Source organism: Euphorbia lathyris, chromosome 5, assembly GCF_963576675.1.
Source record: "Euphorbia lathyris chromosome 5, ddEupLath1.1, whole genome shotgun sequence".
Taxonomy (NCBI): Eukaryota; Viridiplantae; Streptophyta; class Magnoliopsida; order Malpighiales; family Euphorbiaceae; genus Euphorbia; species Euphorbia lathyris.
In genome coordinates this window covers 25,651,063-25,657,070 of record NC_088914.1, presented here as the reverse complement: position 1 = coordinate 25,657,070, position 6,008 = coordinate 25,651,063, and the positions used below count along the sequence as shown (strand labels likewise).

General features: G+C 33.4%; 1 long non-coding RNA gene across 1 annotated transcript; it reads left to right on the top strand.

The window, feature by feature from the left end:
- The first annotated feature begins 223 nt into the window (after window positions 1-223).
- LOC136229544 (uncharacterized) lies at window positions 224-4,611 on the top strand. Its single transcript, XR_010689161.1, has 5 exons — window positions 224-496; window positions 2,030-2,098; window positions 2,558-2,808; window positions 2,905-3,867; window positions 3,957-4,611. It is a non-coding gene; the product is annotated as an uncharacterized lncRNA (long non-coding RNA).
- The last annotated feature ends 1,397 nt before the right edge of the window (window positions 4,612-6,008 follow it).

Genomic DNA, 6,008 nt, shown 5'->3' with positions numbered 1-6,008 from the left:
TTTATCATTCACTAATGCAGAAATTGCCTTTAGCTACGGCTTATTAGCGACGATTTCCATACTGAACCAACCGACTCCATAATGCCTTATTCGCGATGGTTAAGGCAAATAATCGTCTCCAAATATCCTATTTTTGGAACGCGGTGTATTTTTGTGGGTCATTGGCGTGTTTTTCCAAATAACCACGCCAATGACGCCAATAATTAGGCTGGATTGAAGATAAACGGCACAAACACGCCAATGACCCCAATAATTAGGCTGGATTGAAGATAAACGGCACCAATTAGGCTCATTGGCATCAGGTAAGCACATCAGGTTTCACTCCTTGTGCTTTCTTCCTTTTTGTGCGAACCCATTTCCAACCCTCTTCTTCCCAAACCTAGACCCATTTCCAGCCCTCTTCTTCCGTCTGCATGCGTTGAGTTCGAGTGGGAGGTGTTCGTGTTCTGAGATGTTCACGTTCGTGTTGGATTTCGAGTGAGAGGTGTTCGTTCATGTAAGTACATTCGTTCGTTTTGATTATTCTGCCATTTGGGTTTATTGGTTCGTTCGCTCGATTATTCTGTCATTTGTGTTTCGTTTGACTATTCTGTCATTTGGGTTGATTGGGTTTCATTTATTCTGCCAATTATTCGTTTGATTATACTGCCATTTTGGTTGATTTGGGTTTCGTTCAATTATTCTCCAATACTCTTCTCTTAGTGAACTCGTACAGTTAGTAAAGTTTTTTTACCTTAAGCTTTGAGTGCTGGAGATAATTTATATCAGCTTTTCTTAATCTGTATCCTTGACTGTATTCTGATTTGCATCAGAATTGCAACTTTTTTTCTTAATAAATATTAGACAGATTTGGTTGGGAAGACAGTTGTTAAGATTATGTTAGTTTGACTTATATTGTATTGTTTCTATATGACCAGATTTGTTCATCAGTTTGTTTTATACTCAAATTGCAGTAGCTCTTAAATGATCCTCTATTCTGATACCATATTTGCCTATTCTCTCTGTTTTTTCTATCCTTCGCCTGCATGTGTCTTATCTATTCAGAGCATGCCTAAGAGGTCATTACATTAAGTATTCATAGCTTCCTTTGTGTTTGATTACTGCTAGTAATTCCTACTCGATAATAATGTGAATAATAAGCTAATATCCCTCCAAATTGCTTTGTGCAAAAGGACAAATTAAGAACAGATGTTTGTGTGTTTCAACAGCATCTAAGCACAAGGCACACCATGTTGAGTATCAGTAAAATAAAGTATATTATTAGTTAAGTATTAGTTTTTTTAATAAAGTCAGTATTATTAGTTTTTTAAACTGTTAAATTCTTCGTTTCATGCATTGAGACCGAAAAAGGACAAATTATTTGGGGTCATATCTTGCATGTATGCCGATTTTGACTAATGTATTTCTCATCTAACAAATGCTAGAAACTTGTGCTCATTAAATTTTGAAGTGTCAGAGCTTGAGAAGGCCTGGAACTTAAGGCATGAAAAAGGGTAAATTAAGAATGTAACCTCAAAATTTCCTTTGAGGAAAGAGGGTTACAAAGTTAATAGAACATCAAAAGCATCCTGTTTTCATTATTATTTTTACCTGAATATGGTAGTGGATAGGAACGGAGTGGAGGGAGAGAATTTATGTGCTCCTGAAATGTTTGACAATGGTGAGGAATTGTTCTGATTTTAAAAGAAGAATGCATGAGGTAAATTTGAGGACTTTAATTAATCTGCTTCTATCAACAGTTCTTCTAGTACTTTTGATAAGTATTTTCTTGAGTTGGTTTTTTCTTGGTTCTATTTTTTTTTTTTTTTTTTGCAACGAGTGTGCTCTTATTTGGATTCATTCTATCATAAGCAACCAAGTTTTGCAGGAGAACTAGAATAAAAATCTCTAAGCCTATTCAAGGAGGAAATGTAACTTCAAGGAGGAACTCCTAAAGATACTACTATTGAGTCTTGATTGTAGTTCTTGATACTATTAAAATCAATTGTAGTTCTTGATTGAGTTGCTTATCTTGTATCTCTTGTAACAGTTGCCTCATCCTGTCTGGAATGAAGAGCTAAATTTCTCCATTACAGAACCCAATGCAACTCTAAGTTTGGTAAGTTTCTCAACTGTCCAGAATATGCCAATCTAATTCTGGTTTTGTTTCTTTGTCATGTTTATTTCTCAAGACATTGGTTTTGATAACATACAAGTGGTCATGAAGAATTATATGCATACATATATACAAGTGGTCATGAACAATATCTACTTTTGAATTAGTGATAACAGTAAATTATATGCATACATACAAGTGGTCAGGGAGAATATCTACTTTTGAGTTAGTGATGATAGTAAATATCACAAAATAGAACCAAAATATAATTGGTAATATAAGAAGCCAATGAGAACAAGGAAGTAGAAAAGAAATTTATGGTTTTCACGGCTTGAATCATAATGTTAGGGGTATTGTTGTTATTGTTTACCAACGTTAGGGGCATTTTTTTTATCGGTTCATATATATATATATAGAGTACTATTGTTGATTTTAATATACCTTGTGATTATTATATTATAGGGATCTAAACCGTGTCAATTACTACTGTTGGTTGAGGGTGTGCCAGTCGTCGGGGTTGTTCACCCAGAAATGAAAGATAATCATAGCATGCCGTCTCTCATGAAAATGTGGTTGTCAACGCCGGCAATTATGAAAAAAGTTATGGAGGTATACATGATCCAGTGCCATCAGAACATATTCAGATTCTCGATGATGCTAGTCGATCTTTTGCACAGTGGCTAACGAATTTCATGATGCTTTTAGGAGATAAGGTAATAACTAATTCATCATGTTAATTAAATTTTGATAGTTTAATCCTTCTATGGTTATGGATGTTCACTAATATCTACTAATTAATTGGTTATTAGGCAAGCAGTCCGAAGGGGGATACAAGTAAAAGGAAACACGGTGAAAGTGCAAATGAGTCTGCTATACAACCAAACAAGTTAGGTCCTCATGAGGTTGCCTTACCCAAGTTGACTAAGAAGTGCAATTATATGCTGATAACATGTTTGAGATTCTTGATGACAATGTTTTTGGGAGTAAAGAAGAGATAGCGATTTTTATTAGAAGAGAATACGTGACTGAGCTACTACATGGAGAGTGGCTTAGTACTTTGCTGGAAGTGTTCATGACGTTAGATTATTTCAACTTATTTTTGTTTCCAGTTTTGAGTTTTCCCTTAAATATCTAACTCTCTTATTATATTATGTAGTGCTTTGAAAAGTATGTACAGGCGTTATCTTGACTCTATTGGATTTATGTGCCCGAATTTGATTTTGTGTACCACGATAACTTCAAAGCAAAAAGTTGGGTCTAGAAAATACATAATAGACACGCTCATCGCATACAAAGGCATGCGTCTCATCCTTTGCCCATACCATGAAAAGTATATTTGTAAACTTTACTCATGTTTATCAGTTTAATGTAGCAAGCGTTTACTAAATATTTTTTATATTATATGTTTATCGCTTTAATGTAGAAACCATTGGATTCTTATTGTTTTGTGTATAGAGAAAAATGTAATCTACGTATTTGATCCGAAATAAGTCTTCGTCGAAGTTTGTACCACTCCAATTAAGGAACAAATGAATAGTGCTTTCTTGGGGTATCAAAAATGGAATCTAAACGGAAGAATAAAACACAGTTGCCATGGATTGTTGGTAAAGTATAAAGTTTGTTTAGTCGGGTGTTGTGGTTTGTGGAGTTTGTGGTTTTGTAAATTTACGTATAGTGTCCTCAACAAAATGGATCTAGAGAGTGGATACTTTGTCATGCGATACATGTTGGAAATAGTTTTGTGACACAATGATTGTCAAGATCTAAAAAATGTAAGTTTTGTTGTATATTTTAATTTGTATCCTTATGTATATCACTCTTGAATAATTTATTTACATTCTATCTTTTTCTATTTAATAAGGTTTTCAAAAGAACTTCACCATACACAGAGAACGAGCTTAATGAGGTTTTGGAAATGTTTTATGGCTTTTCTACTCTCTCTCATAAATTAGGTATGTGGTAATGTACTATTGTTCTTAAGCCATAAGTTATCTCATCAACATTTTTTTCTTAAGCCATGAGTTATCTCATCAATCTATTTGTTATCTAGTAAATACTAATATTTCCATTATGTTTTTGATTGAATGTAGTGAAATTGCATTTGGGAACAAATCCAAATCCAAATGGTGGGGAAAGAACAAGTAAGTCAAAGTTCATATATCTTGATGATTGATAATTTCTGTATTACTTGCTGCCTTAGGAGCATGTGTTATTTTGAAAAACTTGTTGCTTCTTGGTTGTGAAAGGGTAAGATCTATTTCAATTGAGCTTTTCATTTTCAATTTTCGTTTGTGAACACATAAAACATCGTAGGATGACTTAAATTGTTGTAATTGAATTAGACGTGTCTAATGCTTATAAGTAGGGTATACATGGTAGATTTTGGAAAACTCGTAGCTTTTGTTTGTTAAATTTTTTAAGTTGTGTTGGGATGCAATAAGCAAAATGCTGCAGTTGGCAAGTGAGATGAAACAGCTGTACATGAAGGTTAAATTTACAAGGGATTTTGATGCCCTTCAGCCCTTTCCGGAAATAGATTTGGTTGAATTTTTTAATAGTCATCCCAAGCTACAAAAGTTTGATAAAACTTTTGTAGCTTGGGATGACTATTAAAAAATTCAACCAAGTCAATTTCTGAAAAGGGCTGAAGGGCATCAAAATCTCCTATAAATTTAACCTTCATGTATAGCTGTTTCATCTCACTTGCCAACTGCAGCATTTTTCTTATTGCACCCTAACACAACTGAACACCTTTAACAAACAAGACTTCTAAAGCTACGAGTTTTCCAAAATCTACCATGTATACCCTATCTATAAGCATTAGACATGTCCAATTCAATTACATCAATTTAAATCATACTATGGTTTTTCATGTGTTCACAAACAAAAATGAAAAGCTCAATTAAAATAGATCTTACCCATTCACAACCAAGAAGAAGCAAGTTTTTCAAAATAACACATGCTCCTATTGTAGCAGGTAATACATAAATTCTCAATCATCAAGATATATGAATTATAAGTTACTTGTTCTTTCCCCGCCACTTGGATTTGGATTTGTTCCCAAGTGCAGTTTCACTACATTCAATCAAAAACATAATGGAAATATTAGTATGTACTAGATAACAAATAGTTTGATGAGATAACTCATGGCTTAAGAACAAAAGGTTGATGAGATAACTCATGGCTTAAGAACAATAGTACATTACCACATACCTAATTTATGAGGGAGAGTAGAAAGGCCATAAAACGTTTGTCCAAATATCCAAAACTTCATTAAGCTCGTCCTCTGTGTATGGTGAAGTTCTTTCAAAAATCTTATTAAATAGAAAAAGATAAAATGTTAATAAATTATTCAAGAGTGGTATATATAAGGATATCAATTAAAATATATAACAAAACTTATATTTTTTATATCTTAACAATCATGGTGTCGCAAAACTATTTCCAACATGTATCGCATGACAAAGTATCCACTATTTAGATCCATTTTGTCAAGGACACTACACGTACATTTACAAAATACAATTACAAAACCACAAAAGTCGACTCCACAACACCCGACTAAAAAAACTTTAATACGTATATACTTCCAGCAATCCATAGCAATTGTGTTTTATGCTTCCGTTTAGATTCCATTTGTTGATACCTCAAGAAAGCACTATTTATTTGTTCCTTAATTGGACTGGTACAAACTTCAATGAGACTTTTTCGGATCAAATACGTAGATCACATTGCTCTCCGTACACAATAGAATCCAATGATTTCTATGTTAAAACGGTAAACATATGATAACAGACAATATGTTTAATAAACGCTTGCTACATTAAACCGATAAACATATGAGTAAAGTTTACAGATATATTTTTCATGGTATGGGCAATGGATGTGATGCTTACCTTTGTATGCGATGAGT